Source organism: Felis catus, chromosome B1, assembly GCF_018350175.1.
Source record: "Felis catus isolate Fca126 chromosome B1, F.catus_Fca126_mat1.0, whole genome shotgun sequence".
NCBI classification, from domain to species: domain Eukaryota; kingdom Metazoa; phylum Chordata; class Mammalia; order Carnivora; family Felidae; genus Felis; species Felis catus.
In genome coordinates this window covers 20384006-20404323 of record NC_058371.1, presented here as the reverse complement: position 1 = coordinate 20404323, position 20318 = coordinate 20384006, and the positions used below count along the sequence as shown (strand labels likewise).

At 40.1% G+C, this 20318-nt stretch overlaps 1 long non-coding RNA gene across 1 annotated transcript in view; it reads left to right on the top strand.

Annotated features, from left to right (window-relative positions):
• Nucleotides 1-4492: 4492 nt before the first annotated feature.
• LOC123384782 overlaps nt 4493-20318 on the top strand; it is a 28040-nt gene continuing 12214 nt past the window's right edge. The window contains exon 1 of the long non-coding RNA XR_006596325.1: nt 4493-5893. This is a non-coding gene — a long non-coding RNA (uncharacterized LOC123384782). The remainder of the gene's footprint in view (nt 5894-20318) is intronic.

The window sequence follows — 20318 nt, the reverse complement described above, 5'->3', positions numbered from 1 at the left end:
CCCTCATCTAAGAGATGAGGCCTAAAGAGGTTACTTGATTTGCTGGAAGCTATGCTTCTAGTTAAGGGACACCAGCATTAGAACCCAAGGCTTTGGATGATCAGTCAGCTTAATGCTTTTGCACTGAGCTACATCTGAAAGATGCCATGTACCCCATGATCAGTGAAGAATGGTCTGTAGCTTGAACTAACTTGTTCCGTTTAAAAGAAAAAGACAACCACAAACAAAACCTTTTTCTTCCTGCAGACAAGTGGGTCCTGTTCATGCAGTTTGGTTTAGGATACTTTGGGTTTGTCCTGGAAGTCAAGTACATCATCACTCAACAGGAACAAGACCTCTGGAGACACCAGTGTTTAAGGAAACCTGATGGTCAGATCTATGCAGTCTGGCTGCCAGAACCTTATTGCCATTGCCAGTTGAGTTCATCTAGTCTTGACATCCATAAAGTAAGTTCTTACTCCATATTTTAAAAGGCAGTACAAGGATTCGTTGAACCAGAATAAATGAACTTAAAATATATAAGGAAAACTGCATATATATATATACATATATATATATATGTATATATTAAATATATAGGAAACATAAGCTAATAGATCAACTAACTAAATATACTCTACATTATAGATATGGTGTTAAATTTGAATTCCTCTGTCTTTGGAATTCATGGAAATCAGAGCCAGAACTGGCAAAGAGAGTTTGTCTACATTATGTGTTATAGGATGACCTCTGTTTGTGCCCTGTGGAGCTATGTAGGATTGTTCACCTATGTGTTTCCCAGCATTGGATACCAATTGTAGAGATTTGATGGTTTTCTCAAAGCTCTCAGAGTTCATATTTAAATAAAGATGGCTTCTTTTTATCAATTAATGAAGATGTAATTTATATATAATGAAAGGCATACACTTTAGGGGTAGAGTTTGATGTGTTTCAATAAATGTATGCAATATAACCAAGATGTAGGACTTTTGTCACCCCAGAAAATTCCCTCTAAGCCCCTGTCTGTGTGTCCCCTCCCCAGTCATCTCCCAGCCCCAGGCAACCACTGTCATTCTTCTGTCACTATATATTAGCTCTACTTGTTCTCAAGTTTCATATGAATAGAATCATGCAATAAGTACTCATTTGTGTCAGGTTTCTTTTTTTCAGCATAAAAATAAAAACAAAACACAGTATATTTTATCAAATATTTCACTTAATGTGTCAAACAATATATAGTTGGCCACTTTATCTTGAAAATATCTTGACCAAGGTGGTCTGCTTGGTTCTCTCTAGCAGTCTGAGAGAGTCTGCTACAGCTCTATGGGTTATTTATAAGAGGGAGAAGTTCAGAGGTCAAGGTCAGTGCTTAACTAAAAAAGGTTTCCCCATCAGAAAATGTTCCAGCACTTCCCATATATGATGATTAAACACCCCTGTGGCTACAACTGTCTGAACTTTGAATGCCCCACCATTTCATAGCTACTGGTCACTTTAGAAGCAATTCTTTTTCCTATTTGACTACTTTGATCCACTGGAGCTTACATTATGGGATAAAGCCTGTGCCTGGAACTGCTAGGAGCTAAGAGTGAGTAAGACATAGCCCTTTTCACAGAAAGTCCAGGGTGTGGTGGGAGATGTTCATACACCAGCTCTAATCCCCAAACTGTCTTTTCTCTTCTGTTGTATATTTGGGAAAGTGAGGAGATTTGTGGGTCAATGTTCCTCAGTGACTTGCTTGGCCAGTGTTCCTCCAAGCTACGTATTCTCCTGTGCCTGCCTGGCTCTGGGCCACCATTCAGTCAGCCATGAGTTGTGGCCTGGAGTTCAAGGATATAAATCCACTCATAGCCATTGTGATACCACTGCATGAAAGAAGGCAGCGGATATTATTATGAATATGGGCTAGTCTCCATTCTCCTGATGGACTCCAGAGTCCTGTCTCTGTCACCACCATTCAAAATTATGTGGAAAAGAGAAGGACTTTGCAGTGGAAGATTTTAAAACCGTCTCCTAATTATTACTTTTCCTACATCCAAGGGAATAGTTCCCAAGAAGTTAAATGTGTGTGTGGTCCTCCTATTATGAATTCAAATAGTCTACAGATAAAAGTAGCTTGCTAAGAGGATTTTCCCAAACTGTGGGACATTAAAGTTTTGTACTAATTGTATTAAGAGCTTGTTATGAAATATAAATTTTATATATTTTTTTCCAGAAATACATTTTTCAAAGTGAAGTTTTGGAAATTGTAAAAGGCATATTAAAAAAAAATTTAAGTATGCCACTTTTATTTCTGGGGATTGAAAATTAATATGTCAATGTCAACCAAAATAGGAGAGAGTTACGGGGCATGGCACAGAGCCAGAGTTCCAGTGATCTAAAATTACTTTGATATGATTTTAAGCTTATGCAATAGAAAGAGATTTGGAATTTAGGAATATATAAGGATATATTAATCTTTTCTCAGAGGTTATATAGCAGATGAGAAGAACTCTAAAAAAACTTCTGGCTCTAATGCAGGGTATTCCGACAAATACCACCTCCAGAAAAGGCATCTGAATGAATAGGTTGGCCAGGAAATTAGGTTGAAAATGAACACTGCTGGAAATGATGAGTTTGGAAAATGAATACGTTTTCCCTGAGATGTGAAGTGGAAGAAAAAAGGAGAAAGAAATACGATTTATGGTGATTTTTCGATCTGGTGCTAAACAAAGTGGACTAGTTAGAATGAGTCAGCCCCCAGATAGATACTGTCATATTGTGATTTACGGCCATGATCTGAGAGTGTGTAAAGGGTTCTATCTACGTGGATCGTATAGTCTTATTTCATTAGAATTTAGGTCTTTAAAATAAATGGAAGGCGTTTGATAACATTTGTGTAGTAAATTGTGGAGAATTGATTACAAGTGATAAAATAAAAAGATGTTGGAAACGAACTGGCGAAAAAGATTAAAAAACTATAATTGCATGTGAAACTAAAACTGGTTTATTCAGCTCTGGATCCGGGTCCTATTTTCTTATGGTTTGACAGGCAATTTAAACCACAAAATTAAACAACAAAGGATATGGCTTTAGAAATAAATGAATTTAAAGAGCTGCAGTTTTTTAAACTCTTGAAGAAATTCAAACTTCTTATAGCCAACTTTGTTGTTCTAGTGTTCCTTGTGTTTAGCAAAAGCTTTTGTTTGCAGGGGTTTACAGTGAATGACCAATCTGGATTTATGGTAAGATTTTTACCACTGAACAACAGCTTTCATGAAATATCAGAAGAAATTATTATGATTAGTTTAAGTTTATTTATTTTGTCAAAGAGTGATGTGGGGAGGGAGAGAGAGAGACAGAGAGAGAGAGAGAGAGAGAGAGAGAGAGAGAGAGAGAGAATCCCTGATGCAGGGCTCTAGTTCACGAACTGTGAGATCACGACCTGAGCCAAAATCAAGAGTCTGATGCTTAACCGACTGAGCCGCCCAGGCGCCCCCAGAAGATATTATTTTTGCCCCAGATCTTTCATCATAAAGTTGTTCAAGTGATTCCCATTTGCAAAACCTACTTGGGGAATTTTCTTTAGCATTAGGATCTTTTATTTGTGTTTTTGATGAGTACTAGCTACTTTTCTTGCCAGCAACCCCTCTCCAAAGGCAAAGAAATTTGGGTTTCTAGGGTTTTTTCTCAATGGTAACCCACAGAAGTTCCTAGATCTAAGGATCAGCAATGCGGTTTTGCCCTAGACCCGAGAGTCAGGAGTGACTTAGTGGATGTGTGACCTATCCACTTGCAAGGGTTCTATGCTTGGAAGGATTCTGCACCTGATTTAAAGTTTTGCTGTCGATGTGTTGAAATTTTAATTTTTGAACAAGGACCCTGCACTTTCATTTACACTGGGTGCCACAAATTATATAGTGAATCTGGCTGATAGTCGCAGAAGAGCTGACATTTCTTGCATTCTTCCTGCACACCGGGCATTGTTTTCAGTATCTTATATGTATCTGCTCACATATTTATATATTTATTTACTTATACTTGAGGATAGATGACACAGTGTTAGACTAGTTGCAGATCATCTGTGTGTGATACTGTGCTCCCCACAAGCATAGCTCCCATCTGTCACCATGCAGTGCCACTGCAACACCACTGACTTTACTCCCTACGCTCTGCTTTTCATCTCGGTACCTTGCTCATTTCACAACCAGAAGCCTGCCGCCCACACCCCCAACTCACCCGTTTTGCCCAGCTTCCCACTGCATGTCCCTCAATCATAAGCTGGTTCTCAGTATCTGTAGGTCTGATTCTGCCTTTTGTTTTTCATTCGTTTGTTTTGTTTTTTACATTTCACATAAAAGTAAAATCATATGGCGTGCCTGGGAGGCTCAGTTGGTTAAGCGTCCAACTTCGGCTCAGATCATGGTCTCACTGTTGGTGAGTTCTGTGCTGACAGCTCAGAGCCTGGACCCTGCTTCAGATTTTGGGTCTCCCTCTCTCTCTTCCCTGTCCCCACTCACACTCTCTCTCTGTCTCAAAAATAAATAAACCTTTAAAAATGTTAGAAAAAAAAAGTAAAATCACAGGTATTCGTCTTTGACTTGCTCACTAAATATTTATGATAACCTTCTGACTTAGGTGTTATGGTTACCACTTCACAGAGAAGAAAAATTAAACGGGCAAAATTAGTAAGCAATGGTGGAGAGATTCTGGCCCAAATCGCCTGCTTCCAGAATGGATGCCCCTCCCCGCTAACCCTGCTGCCTCTGTTCCAACTTACTTTCTTTTCTAGTCCTCAAAGGAAACTCTTCCTGCCTGTGGTGTGCTAAAGCAGGCGGCACCCCACAGAACACTGCATAAGGTTTGCTTGTCGAGAACGTGTTTGGCAAGTGCAAATACAGGACCTGGAAAAGCTGAGCGTAATTCTTTAATCTCATCTACATGAAGTAGGTGTTATCTTGGGCAGGTTTCTGACGGAATGAAAGGAGGAAGGGAAATGAGGGAAAGAGGTTCCCAAAAAAGGAATGTAGACACGCAAGGCCCTGGGCAGCCCGCATGGCAGCAGCAGGGTGGGGCAGAGCCTGGGCAGGTGAGCAGATAAAGGAAAATATGGGGAAAATACAATCCAGGTTGCCTACTTGGCAATCTGATTAAGGCTGATGCTGGAGACAAATGTATAAGGTTTTAAACTGGTTTAGGGGGACTGAGTGAGAACAACATTTTTCTGATTTGCAGGTGGCTGGGTGTATGAGTGCTGGCGTGTGTGGCTGGAGGTGGCTAATGGAGGCCAAATGTTAGGAAATTTGGCAAGATGCCTTCATGCACCGGGGTTAGGCCTGGGATTTATACGCTAACCGGTTTCAGGCTGCCCCTCAGATCATACCATCTAGGATGTGGCTGGCACCTCGTAGGCCCTCACTAACATGTGAGCAGCGAAGGGATGAATCTAGCAATTGCCCACAGTGCTGGCGTGTTAAGTCAGGCTCAATACTGAACAGCTATTTTTCTGAATGACCTGACCTACCAAGTTATGATTTTTTTCATACTTGTCTATCCCAACCCTTGCTGTGGTTGTCGGTGTGCAGAGCAGAGTGGGGGTCTTGAGCACTTGGGTCGGCCAGGGGCTGCGCTCCCAGTGCCCAGCACAGGGCGTGCTCTGTCCTCAGGGCTTAAATCTTTTCTGAATAAATGATTAATTGTTGTTAATGTGGGATAAAAATCAAAGTCTATCTTTTAGGTCTCATGTTCCCTCTTTTCTCTTCTAGGCTAAATGTGGTGACCCAGATCCCTGCATTTTGATAGCCTGATACAACCGGCTCATTACTGATAAACTCAGGTGAAGCCTTCTTTCTTTCAGTTAGCGACAGTGCTAAAAGCTGGTAAACTGGATGGACAATCGGCTTTGAAGATGAGTCAGCTATGAGGAGGCTCTGAGGTATCTACCTTCCAGATAACGTCCTTTTTGCAATAGTCTTTGGAAGACTATATATATATATATATATATTTTCTTTTAATACCATCAAATGTACAGCCCCAAGAACTGGTAGTTACATGATTATAGTTAGCTATGATATCTATCCGTGCCATGCCTAAAATTTCTATTTTGGGGCTGGCCTCATAAAGTACATCACAGTACTCCGAAGTCTATATTTTTAACAAGCTGTCCTAGATGTGTACTTTCTTTCTGGAGATTTTACAATCTATCACTTCTTCTTTTTTTTTTTTTGCCAGACCTGTATTTCTGATCAGAGAGGTTAAGGACAGTTGCTTTGTCACCTCTGCTTATTATCAGGGATATTCTGTCACATTTAGGGTGGCTCACTACTCGTCTCTGGTGAAAAAGTGGTTTTATATTCTGGTTCTGGATCTAAAAGGCACAATACCTAAATATAAGGAAATAACAAGAAAATATTCTCATATATTATACAGTTTTGAATCTCAGTTACATAAAAATAAAGGAACCTGCATGCAGGCTAATTTGTTTCCACATTTTAAAACAATCTGAAAACTCAACAAGTTAGACCGTGCACTTGATGTGGGCAGGGATTCTGATCATCTTGTTTATAGCTCACACCTACTGCCTACCACCGTGCCTGGCAGAGATTAGGAACTCAACATTTGTTGACTGGCTTCTCAGCATTCTGAAATTATTTTAATTTTTTTAAATGTCTTTATTTATTGTGAGACAGAGAGGGACAGAGGATGAGCAGGGGAGGGGCAGAGAGAGAGGGAGACCCAGAATCCGAAGCAGGCTCCAGGCTCTGAGCTGTCAGCACAGAGCCCGATGCGGGGCTCGAACTCACAGACTGTGAGATCATGATCTGAGCCAAAGTTGGACACTTAACTGACTGAGCCACCCAGGCGCCCCAATTCTGAAATTATTTTTGTGTGACAGAGCCATTATCTTGATTTTGAATATCATCAAAATTTATTAAATAGTAATAATTAAAAATGGATATATTCATTATTATCCCCTTTTACTTTGTGTACTTGGAGGAGGGATGGATTGGTTCCCTAGATGTTATGTGCAGGGCTGCTGGGTAAAGGCAAGGGTACATACATCATTGAGAGGATGACAATTACTATCTCCAGGGGCGTCTGGGTGGCTCAGTCAGCTAAGCGACCGACTTAGGCTCAGGTCATGATCTCACAGTTCGTGGGTTCCAGCCCCATGTCCGGCTCTGTGCTGACAGCTCAGAGCCTGGAGCCTGCTTCGGATTCTGTGTCTCCTGCTCTCTCTCTGCCCCGCCCCCACTCATGCCCTGTCTCTCTCTCTCTCTCTCTCTCTCTCCCTCAAAAATAAATAATAAAGATGAAAAAAAATTTGTAGAAAAGTTTAAAAAAAGAATTACTATCTCCATTGTTTCCCTATTGAATGTGGGGCCAGTGGAAGGTGTAGGGAGGGGGTGTTTTCAAGAGGAATGTGTAGGATGACAGGGCTCATGGCGCTTGGCTGTGCATGTGACTTGTCTACCGTCTAGTTATTTACTGCCTTCTCTGCCTAAGCATCAGGGGAAAGCACGTTGTCTGAAAGAACATCTTAGGAATGTTATGCAAACAAAGGATGTGCATCTGGTCCACATGGGGGTGTTCTCTGCTAATTAGTTTGGCAGATGGGAGTGCTTTTGAAAAACAGAATCCTGAATCCTAGGAAATCATTTTCTCTTTCTGCAAGAAAACTCAAGAGGCCGAACCTTTATCTACTTGTTATTTAGTAGTGTAATTCTAGGTGTCTATTAAAGGTTTAAAAGTGATCAGGTGCAAAATATCCATGTGGTGTCAGGGCAACAGGGAGCAAAGCACCCGCAGCAGGTGTCAATTCTAGCAGTGCTGACATCTGCTGTCCCTGTAGGTAGCAAAGACTTTTACCGGCAGTCCTTCACTTCCTCAAGCATGCTAGAAAGGTAGAAATCCTGAAGAGAGACTCCAGATTCAGGGCGAGTTTGAAATTGCATTACAAGCTGCTATTACTAACTCCTGGTTGCCCACAAGCCACAGACTTTGAAATGAAACACATTTTATAAATTGGGCTTTCCCATTATTTCTTTCAGGGAAGCAGCTGTACTGTTTCTTCTAATAAGGCAATAAGCCTGAAAATGCAACGTTAGCCTTCAGGGTGTATGATCAGAGAGGCTGGCCCGTGCAGACTGAATGTCTTGGAGCAGTGGGACTTCTCCCCAATCATGCAGCTCCAGAGCTGTGGTAGGGAGGGCACTTTGGCCAATTCTATTGTTATGTGGAGAAAAAGAGACAGGTAGATCAAGTGTGAGGAATGGTGACTTCCAAGAGCAGAACCGGACTGCAGGGAACCATTTTCGAATCGGCAGGAATGTCATACTGAAGTCCTTATTTCTGACCACACAGGGCAAATTCTAGAATGGAATTTTATTTTATTTTATTCATTAATTAATTTTTAAATATCATTTATTGTCAAGTTAACTAACATACAGTGTATACAGTGTGCTCTTGGCTTCGGGAGTAGATTCCTGTGACTCATTGCTTACATACAACACCCAGTGATCATCCCAACGAGTGCCCTCAATGCCCATCACCTGTTTTACCTTCTCACCTGGTCCCTCATCAACCCTCAGTTTGTTCTCTGTTTTTAAGAGTCTCTTATGATTTGCTTCCCTCTCCGTTTGAAACTATTTTTTCCCCTTCCCTTCCTCTATGGTCTTCTGTTAAGTTTCTCAAATTCCACATGAGTGAAAACATATGATGTCTGTCTTTCTCTGACTGACTTATTTCACTCAGCATAATGCCCTCCAGTTCCATCCATGTTGTTGCAAATGGCAGGATTTCATTCTTTCTCATTGCCAAGTAGTATTCCATTGTATATATAAACCACATAGACTAGATTGTCCATTGGAGTGGGAAAGGAATTGGAGTGGGAAACGAATTCAGCCCAGAGGTCTTCTCAAAAGAGTCAGTGCAAGGAAGGTGAAATGGTTTCAAGAGGACCTTGACTTTCCCTGGGCTCCTGACTTCCTTCATACTCAAAGCTCATACAGAGGCAGATACTCTGCAGATTACAAGTGACTGCTGGCTCTTCTCATTGGTAACTCAGCAAAGTCTATTCACAGATGACCCAGTATAGGCGATCTTTTGTGACTATTATTGCCAGGAAGCTTTATGTTTGGCTAATGGGTATGGTAAAAACAATTTGCACAATATGATAAGAATAATAATAATGTTCGCTTAACAGGGCTTCCTGCCTGTCAGGTAATGTTCTAAGCGCTTTAAAAAGAGGCTATACTGCTTTTCATGCTTACCCTTGCCTTATGAGGAGGGTATTGTCACTTTCATTTTAAATATAAAAAAGGGGAGGCTTAGGGAGGTTAAGTATCTGGTCTAAGATCAAACATCGAGGAAGTGGCAGAGTTGTGGTTCAAACTTAGGTCACTTTCACCTCAGAGCATGTACTTATAACCACTGTCTTCTAATTTAAAACTTAAAATGGGGAAGTACTACCTAATATTATAGTGTTGTGGTTTCAACCTGAGAGAAGTACCCAATGATTCTAATTCTTCCTTCTCTCTTCTCTGCCAAGACCCATTCAGAACCACCGGTGTTACACTTTATAAATTTATAGATGGTTTTCATGTACATTTTCTCATTCACAAATTGGGATGTTTTCCACTTTTCTACCCCAGACAGCTGTCTTATTTCCTTTCAAGACAGTGTATGTTCTGAAATACAATGTATACAGTAAAATACAATTGTAAAAGAGTATAGAATGAGTTTGCTAGATAAAATATTCACCCAGTAAATCTGAATATCAGGTAAACAACGAATAACTTTTAAACTTATAAGTATGTACCAAATGCTGCATGAGATATGTTCATACTCAAATATTATTCCTTATTTTTCAAGGTTCAAATATATCCAGGCATCCTGTATATTTGTTTGCTAAATCTGGGAGCTGTAAATTAAATCAGAGAGACTTGTGTACAAAGAACGAATTCTTTGTGTACAAAGAGCTGGGTTTGTTGTCTCAAGCCATTTCCACAGTAGCCAAGGGGAAACTCATATGAAATGGGTAAAAGAGAAACCTTGGGGCAACTTGTACTGAGTGCTTGGATCTATTTGCCTTGTATAATTAGGCTAATCATCAAATCTCGCTCATATCAAACAGTGTGTTCAGTCATTGATATTTTGTGAAGTATGGAAATGGTTAGAAGCTTTACAGGGGTTATGTTAACCTTTATCCATTGTTCAGTGGAAGCTACCAAGGCAAAATCCTCAATGCAAACCTTGTTTTAATATTTTCATGTTTTCACTTTTTATCTGAATGTACCACAGAGCCCTTGAGATCTTCTGGAAAGCGTTCTCCCATAAGCAGGAACATGAATTTGTTCAATGGAGATCAGCTTTCTGCTTTTGAAAGTTGGCACATGGAGAACTAAAGTTGCCCCTTTATCCACTGATCCCCAGTAGTTGACCGGACACAGTAAATTCTCCAGTTACTTTCCTAATTCCTTTCACTTTGATTCAGAAGAGCTACCTCTTTTTTTATGGAAGGAAAGCATTAATGCTTCACTGATGCCCAGTTTTTTGAGCAAAGGAAGCTTCTTTGGTAATTGTATCTTAGGAACTGCAGTGGTGGTGTATCTTGATAGGCAGAGGAAATGGGGAGTGTGTTTCCTTGGTAGTGTGACTTTGACTGAAAAAACTACTTGGCTCTGGAAATTTACTTGAAGAATATTTTAGCAATATATCTGTTCATTGAGTACTGCATATTTTAAGCAAAAATCAACACATAAAACTGCACTGTAACGACGCTTATAAAGAAGTTGCACATGGTATAGGAGCTAAACATTAGTGGGACTTTGTGAAATGAAAGAAATAAAGTAAAACTTTTATTTTCTGACAGCATTTATAGGTTTTTAAGGCCCTAATTGCCTTTGCTTTCTCAATTGCCTTCTCTATGATTGATGATGTGTCCCAGATTTGGTTACTTTTCCCCCACATGTTAATTTCAGGTGTTTTTCACTGGGTGACTATGGATTGATAATATCCAGGAAAGTAAAAACACACAGGAGAATTTTAATATGTAATGAAAAGGAATTCCATTGTAAGTGATCTGAGAGCTCAGTTCCTTTACCCACTCTCTGTTTTATTTAACAACTCCCAGTCTATTAAGACTTTCCTTCACTCAACGATTTCACGTTAATCATCTTTTGTTTTATAGCCTTTTATTTTCCTGCTGGAATCAATATCCCATCAACTTCACCGACCATCTACTCTGTGATCTATGAGATGGCACTGCTACAGGGCTGAATTTCTACCAGAGCAATTTGCTTTAAATGTTACCAGCATTTTATCCCAAACATTTCTTCCAGTTTATTCTCATAATTTTACTATTTCTCGCAAAGTTGCTTCCCTGCTTTTAAAGAACAAGGAGTGACAAGTAAAATGTAAAATGCCTATCTATAGGCTATAGAAGTCGAGCTTGAAAACACCAAAGTTAAGTGCATGAAATTATGGAGGTTAACGGGAGAAGGTTGGCTCTGTTTTCACACTGTGGAGTTTGTGTAACATAAACCTGATGAATTCATTTCTACCTTGCTGGCAAACCTGGATCATTTCGGCGAGACCATATTTTAAAGCAGTTTTGCATCCTGCTGGTGTATTTAGGTTGCCTGGATTCAAGCAAAATCAATCAGTTTTGGCCTCCTGTAGATGCATTTTCCTGATAATCTTGGACCCCTTTTCTTCTCTATGCTTGCCTTCATTTGGCTGGTGACAGCTATTCTTCAGATCATTAGTATAAATCCAAGTTGCCCACCCCAGAGGGCTCTGAGTTCTTTGTAAAGATTAAATTAGAAATTAGGGTCATCTGGGTGGCTCAGTCAGTTGAGTGGCTGACTTCAGCCAGGTCATCATCTCACAGTCCATGATTTCAAGCCCCAAGTCGGGCTCAGTGCTGACAGCTCAGGGCCTGGAGCCTGCTTCGGATTCTGTGTCTCTCCCTCTCTCTGCCCCTCCCATACTCATGCTCTGTCTCTCTCTGTCTCAAAAATAAAAATAAAAACATTTAAAAAAATTTAAAAAAATAAGAAATTAGGGGCATCGGGTTGCTTGGTAGGTTGAGTGGCTGACTTGGGCTCGGGTCATGATCTCGGGGTTCAAAGGCTCATGGGTTTGAGCCCCGCGTCGGGTTTGGTGCTGACAACTCGGAGCCTGGGGTCTGCTTTGGGTTCTGTGTCTCCCTCTTTCTCTTCCCCCACCGCCCCTGCTCATGCTCTGTCTCTGTCTCTCTCTCAAAAATAAATGTTAAAAAAAAAAAGAAATTAAAAGTGCATTATCCGTCTCTAAAAATACATTATCCAGATTGTGATGCTGGCATTTTTAATAAAATGAATGATTAAGTCACCTTACTTAATCTTATCACCAAATGTAATTGCTTATCACTGAGAGGTGGGCAATGAATTCTTTCTTTTTTTAAAATATTAATTCCAGTATAGTTAACAGTGTTATATTAGTTTCAAGTGTACAATATAGTGATTCAACAATTCCATACATCACCTGCTGCCCGTCAACCACAAGTGCACTCCTGAATTCCCATCATCTATTTAACCCTTCCTCCACCTACCTCCCCTCTCGTAACCATCCGTATGTTGTCTATAGTTAAGAGTCTGTTTCTTGGTTTGTCTCTCTCTTGGCAATGAATTATTTCCTTTTTTTTTTTAAAGTTTATTTATTTTTGAAAGAGAGACAAAGTGTGAGTGGGGGAGGGAAGAGAGAGAGGGAGACACAGAATCAGAAGCAGGCTCCAGGTTCTGAACTGTCAGCACAGAGTCTGATGCGGGGCTCAAACCCATGAACCATGGGATCGTGACCTGAGCCAAAGTCGGCTGATAAAATGACTGAGACACGGCAGACACCCCAGCAATGAATTATTTCTTGATGTCTATTAAGACATTTTATCTCACAAAAGGATTGTAACGGTAATGATCACATCTTTTACCTTTCAATTATTGTTATATTCATTTCAAAAGATACCACAGTTGATTCTTGAACAACGTGGGTTTGAACTGCACTTACGTAGACTCCTTTTTCAGAAAACATAGTATAAGACTGTAAAGGTATTTTCTCTTCCTTAGGATTTTCTTAATAACATTTTCTTTTCTCCAGCTTACTTTATTGTAAGAATACAGTATGTAATACATATAATATTTACAAGATGTGTTAAGTGACTGTTTATGTTATCGGTAAGCTTCCGCTCATAGTAGGCCGTTAGTAGTTACGTTCTGAGGAGACAAAAGTGACACTCAGAGTTTTGACTGCACAGGGATCAGCACCCCTAACCCCTGCATTGTTGAAAAATCAAAGCTATTCTTAAATTTTCTTTTAATGTTTATTTATTTTTGAGAGAGAGAGAGACAGAGTGAGAGTGGGGGAGGGGCAGAGACAGAGAAGGAGACACAGAATCTGAAGCTGGCCCAAGGCTCTGAGCTGTCTGCACAGAGCCTGACACGGGGCTCGAACCCACAAACTGCGAGATCACGACCTGAAGTCAGGTGCTTAACCAACTGAACCACCCAGGTGCCCCTCAAACCTATTCTTAAATGGAAACATTTTCTTTCAACATGGGAGGGGGGCTGATTCTTAGTGTCCACATGAAGCAAATATATTTTAATTTGTTCCAAAATGTCTTTTTTTTTGCACTGTGTTTTGTTTTGCATTGTTTGTGTATAATTAAACAGTGGAAAAACAAACTCAGTATGCGTATCATTCACTTTGTTGCTGAATTGCTTAGATGTGGTTCTGTCAGGGAATGTTGCAGGCCTGATTCCAACAAGAATAACCCCTGCCCTGATATCCACTCAGGGCTGCTTGAGCAAAATGTGAAAATGCTTTAAAAACAAAATTAGTACCCAACATCAGTATTATTTGAAAGACTGTGAGAACACGAGAATTAAACAAGACGGAGTACATGGTAACATATCCAATGTCCAGTTACGTTGTTGAAAACTGAAAAGCGATGTCAATCCTACTTTCACTTGTGTCTTCTAACTTCAAGCAACTATGAATTCTAATTTCTCCCTCTCCCTAATATTACTGTCTGTAACTTTTTGCATTCAGTCATTTGATAAGAAAAATCCCATTTGTAGTTGCTATTATCTCCTTACCTCCAGAATTTTGAAATCATCTGTTACAGCTTGTTGTGTCTGGTGGTCACAAGCGGATGTTGCTTAAAGTCCTAGATACCAAGTTTTTTCTGGGAGCATCTGAGCACTCTGAGTGACTGGCATGACTATAGTGGGAGCTAATCCCCTTTCCTGGAAAGACTGCTTCATAAGAGAGTTTCATTTTTTCTTACAGCATTGTGTGTAGGGCCCCTGCCACACTGATTCAGTTGTGACCTTGCACCGAGCTGTGTCCTCCTAGATTCATGCTGAGAATGGCTACCATCTACAAATGAATCATTTTGCTGAGGGTTTTGTCCCTCACTGATAAAGGATGGAGAAAGTTAGAGCTATTTATTAGGTGGCAATTACTCAAAGGCAGTGTCATGCATTTATAGGAAAACTCTTGTAAATCTAAAGAAAAGTGATTTACTCACAGTGGGAATAGATTTAACACAGATTAGAAACATATTTTCCTCCTTTTCTGCCTTATCGCTTGTATTTTATAAGAGGTTAAGGCCAGCTCTGAAGTATTGCTAGTGAGTGTTTTATTTTTACCGGCAAAAAGGACTTTTAGCCGTGTAATGAAATTCCACCATTTACTAATGATGTCTGCCTTTGAAGTATAACTCTTTCACCGAAGGCACAAATCATGTTATGGACGTGATGTTGTGCCATATAAATGTGAGTTTTTGACATGCTGATTTATAATGACTGGCAGATGAGACGACCGTAGGGGAAAGCTAAGACTAGCACTTGGACAACTAAACTGTGTAAGGGTGATGGATTCAAAGAGCACTTTTCAGAAAGAATTATTTATTTATTTATCAAGTAACCTCCATGCCCAACGCCAGGCTTCAACTCACGACCCCAAGATCAAGTGTCGCCTGCTCTATCAACTGAGCCAGCAGGGCGCCCCTGGAAAGAATTATTTTTAAAACATGTATTTAAATGTGACTAAGTAGACCATCACTACTCTCCAGGATTTACGGGTGCAGAATGCCAGGACCGCCAGAAAAATGAATTCAAGGATCAGGTGATTTGGAGTTTGGACTGAACCTGATTCCACTGTGAATCCAGCAAGAAAGGGCAGAGCATTCCAGGAAACGGATGTCGGCAGCCTGCCAGGTATCGGTTGGGCAGTGTGATGGCCCATGTCCCGAGATGGTCCCCAACATTCCTCCTTCCTTTGGATGTGCTTGCTACTCTTCACATCAGAAGGCAGAATGTATTTCCCCCCTCCACTTCCAGCCAAGCTGGCCTTGCAAAAGCTTTGACCCACAGCATGCTTGCTCTTGAAATTCTCACTCTTGGAAACCACTTGCCATATTGTGAGAAGCCCAAGCTGTATGGAGAGGCCATTTGGAAGAAAATAAAATGCTCTGGGGAAGATGCCCCAGAAGAGCCGACAGTCAGTAGCCAGTACCAACGCCACCCATACGAACGAGCTGTTTTGAATATGCCAGCCCTGAGCCCCAGATCAAGGGGGCTCTCAGCTGTTATCACATGGAATGGAAAAACCGCTCAGCTGAACTCAACAGCCTACAGAATCGTGAAAGGTGCTGCAGCATTGCTTCTACCCAAAGGGCACCTTCCATTTTCAGAAGGGCTGCTGTAGGTGGGGCATGGCCCTGAGTTTTAGAGTGAATCCCATTAAAGGTTATGTGATCAGATAAGGATTCTGTAGATCTGCAGTTGACCTGCCTGCAGAGAACTGCCTCCACAGTCTTTTTTTTAAATTTTTTTTTTCAACGTTTATTTATTTTTGGGACAGAGAGAGACAGAGCATGAATGGGGGAGGGGCAGAGAGAGAGGGAGACACAGAATCAGAAACAGGCTCCAGGCTCCGAGCCATCAGCCCAGATGCCCGACGCGGGGCTCGAACTCCCGGACCGCAAGATCGTGACCTGGCTGAAGTCGGACGCTTAACCAACTGCGCCACCCAGGCGCCCCTCCACAGTCTTAACAGTGTAGTAAAGTAGATTTTTGCATTTTAATGGGTGATTAGAGTGAGTTGGCCTGATGATAATTCACAGGAGATACGGTGCCGGTGCCGGTAAAGCCCTCGAGGGTAAGGTTATAGGGTTAGAGTTTTGCTTGGCGAGAGGCACCTCCCCAGTTCTTGGAAGATGATTTTGGTTGTGACAGTGACAGTGGGCGAAATGCTGACTTTTATCTGAAAAAGCTTCATGGGATTTTGTCACAGACTTCTAAAGGAACCTTGATCATTAAGCAGGAATACAGTGCTTTTATGTTCTAATCCACATGGCGGAGAAATGCAAGCTTTGTCCAAGAGCTATTTACACATTTACGCGTTCTATTAGTTTTATGTTTTCCAAGTTTATGTTGTTTTAACTCTTCTGCCATTATGTTTTGGCTTTTTTCCACCCCCCCCCCCCACCCCCCATGATTAAATCAAGCCTCCTGTGTTTAGATGTATATCTGTGGTTTTTCAAATGTTTAATTCCTCCCGTATCTTTATTAGTTTTTGTTGTTTCTTATTAAAGATTATCTTAAAACATTATGAAGTTTATTTTATCCATGATGTGGTCTGATTTTTTTTTTTTCCTGAGAATGAAGGTCATGATAAAGCCACCAGAGTATACAATCCATGTAAAGGAAGGAGAGAACTTTTAAAAACTTTTAATTTGAAAATTTTCAAACCTACAGCAATGTGAGGAGAATAAGAATAGTCAATAGGACAGCAGTATACTCTTTACCCAGATTTACCTGTTTTATTAATTTTGTTCCATTTGCTTTATCATTTGCTTTCTGTCTCCCCCCCCCCCCCCCCCCCCCGTGTGTAGGTGGGCCTTTTAAAGAGTTCTTTTTTTGTGTGTGGGTTATACCATTTGAGAGTAAACTGCATGCATCATGGCCCTGAAATCTTCAGTGTGTACTTCTAAAGAATAAGGATATTCTTTTAAATACAGTACAATTATCAACTTTACTATATTTAACAGTGCTACAATAATTTTATCTAATCGGCTATTCATATTCCAATTTTGTCAGTTCACCCAGTAATGTCCTTCATAGCCCTCTTCCCCCTGCAGTACAGGATCCCATTTAAGAACAGATTGTCGTGTCTCTTTAGTCTCCTTTAAGCTGGGAGGAACATTTCCACAGCCTGTTTTTGCCTCTTATGACATTGACGTTTTGAAGAATACAGTCCTTTTTTAAAAAAGAGAATGTTTCTCATTTCGGGTTTGTCTGATGGCTCCTCGTGGTTCCATTCAGGTTATGAATTCCAGGCCAGAGGTGATGTGTGCCCTTCTCTAGAGGCACAGGATGTCCATCTGCCCCTTGATATTGATAATTTTGATAACCTGGTCAAGGCATTCTTTTGTTTATCCCCATACTGCCCCCACCCTGCCCCAATGTGGAACTAATAAGCTATCTGGGGAGACCAAGAAAATATTCTATTGCTCATGAAACTTTCCCCCGAGATTTAGCATCTACCGGTGACGTATGCCTGAGCTAAAGCTTAATATGATGGCTGTGAAATTATGATTTTCTATGTTCACCACTTCCTCCACATTTACCAATCAACACTCAGCGTTCTACTATAAGCAAGAGCCCTGTTTCCTCCCCACTGACTTATTTTTTTTATTATTTGTTTGGACTCATTAACTCTGTGTTTTCAATGGTCTATAATTCATTACTGTCCTTGATTATTTTAGTGTGTAAATGTTCCCAGATTGGGCCTGCTGGAGCTGCTTCCTGTGTCCTTGTGATGGCCCCATCATTTTTAAAAAGCACTTTCTTACTTTCCTGCATAATAAGATGCTCTGGGCTCATCTTGTATCCACTCCACTCTAGCTCTGAAATCACCCATTTCTTTAAGGAGCCTTGGTTTCTTTCAGTGGGGAATGGTGTAAGAGATAAAAAAGACATAAGCACTAGGTATGTTAAGAGGGTAATTTTTGGTGGGATAAAACTGGATTTATTTATTTTTATTATTATTTATTTTTTAAGTTTATTTATTTTGAGAGAGAGAGGTAGAGAGAGAGATAAAGAGAGAGAGAGAGAGAGAGAGAGAGAGAGAGAGAGAGAGAGAGAGAGAGAGACTCAGCACAGAGCCCCTTGCAGGACTCGAACTCATGAACCATGAGATCATGACCTGAGCTGAAATCAATAGTTGGACGCTTAACCGACTGAGCCACCCAGGCGCCACTATAAGGCCTTTTAATCCAAATTTTAGTTAAGAGCTATGGCCAAAATGATGTTTATCTACATTTACAAAAGACAGATAACTAATTTTCTGCCTTACACCAAGAGTATCCATAAATTCAGGTGACCGTATCCTAATGAGGTACATATTTGAAGACATTGTCTAGATAATTAACCCCCCAAATCTGCTCTTGAGGATGAGGTTTTATTTTTTTTCCTGTACAGTCTCTTAATACTATCACTTGCAGTGAAAAATGTGATATAATTAATAAATTTGCTGTGTTCTAAGAACACAAACTATATTACCGAGCGCTAATGAGATTTTGACTGCATTCTTTATTGAAATTTTAGAAATACTGAGGAGTTTGCTAACCTAGTATAATGGAGGTTTGAGAGAAAGTCTCAGTTATAGAGAATGGAGATGCTACATTTTCTTTGATTGAACAGAAGAGTATATGATGTTTGATTCCATTACATACTCTGCGGCGGATGGAGGGCCGAGATCATTCCAGAATCCTGGCAGGCAGGCTTTCTTACTGGGCAACCCCCTCCACACCCCTTACCTTGCTCTCATGGCTGCTCTCACTAATTTTGCAAGCCCGAAAATTGGATTGCTATGCCTGTTGCCCACGCTGTGTTATGAAGCTCCGTAGAGAGTCCCAAGTATATATTTTGAGTTTTCCTGGGTAAGTTGTCCAGAGTATTCACTTATGTGTGAAATAGATTTGGTCCCAAACCATTTGAACTCAGGAGAATTAACTGTAATTGGTTCTGGGAGATAAAATATGTTTCCCCAGGAGTTGGTGATTTTGAAAGGGTAGTTTTTCTTCTGGGCCAGATAGACATGAATCATCAAATAGGAGTACGGTGTGGTATCTTTGTTTCTGACCATAGAATCCAGATGTAAGCTCTAACTAGTGGGTCCAGGTTTCTGGTCAGTCTCACTGGGTTAATCATAATCACTAACATTTGGCTGGAGCTTTAATGTTTTCACAGTACCTTCATGTGCATTTATCACATTAGATGGTGTCTCTGGTGGTGAATGATTTGTGTCTTCACTTACTGACCCCCACACCCTGCTTTGGGGTTTTGTCTCTTTCTAGGAATTTCTTCATGAAGTTGATTTAGTTACTCAAATCTGTTTTAGAATAATACAGAAATGAGTAAATAGACCCTTGGCCTTTCCTTCTCTAGAAGATCCAAGTTCCCTGTTTCTGGTTATAGAAGATAAACCTTGACTGGTATTGGGAGGTGTTTTTCCTTTAACCTCACTGTCTAACTCTTTTCTGTGGCATTAAAATGAAGGAAAATATTATCATCTTGATTAAGTATATATATATATCAGATTTATATATATATCAGATTTATATACATCAGATTTATATATATATATATATATATATATATATATATATATATAACAGAATAGGTTAAATGACATATATGAGGTCAGTTTTCAAGAATGAGCAATTAAGACTGTGGGTTCAGCTCACTCTTTCAAATTGCTGGTAAGAATTTCTTTGAAGACCTTGTAATCCATAGATGTTCCAAAAAGGGCTGAATTTAGATGTTGGCCTATATTTCTGTAGGTGGCTAAAATGGTCAGAGTTGGAAGGAATCACAGTAATCAAATCTATTTTTAGAAGTACATTAGCATGTGGTTTTGCAAACTCACATTTCATTCCTATAAAAACCAGTGAGTGCTGTCATAAAAATACTGTCAAGATTTACTGCTTCTTCATGAGACCCAGGACTAAGCCAGAGGGACACCATATACCCCAAACCTACTCATAGCTGTTGCCTCTGAAACTCTACTCTGTAATTTGGTAAGTGTTTTAAAAAATTCAACTAAATGGCTACCACATGGTGGAAAATTAGCAATCTGGGACTGAAACTTTTGTGTGGTATTAAATCCACATATGGAAAAAATTAAATATCATCCTCAATGCCCTCCATGTGTTCAGAAGTATTAAAAGAAATGCTTATAAAGTGTGACATTATTTAACTTTTATAAGGTTTGTCACATCTAGTAAAACTTATTATTCTTCTTTTGAATAG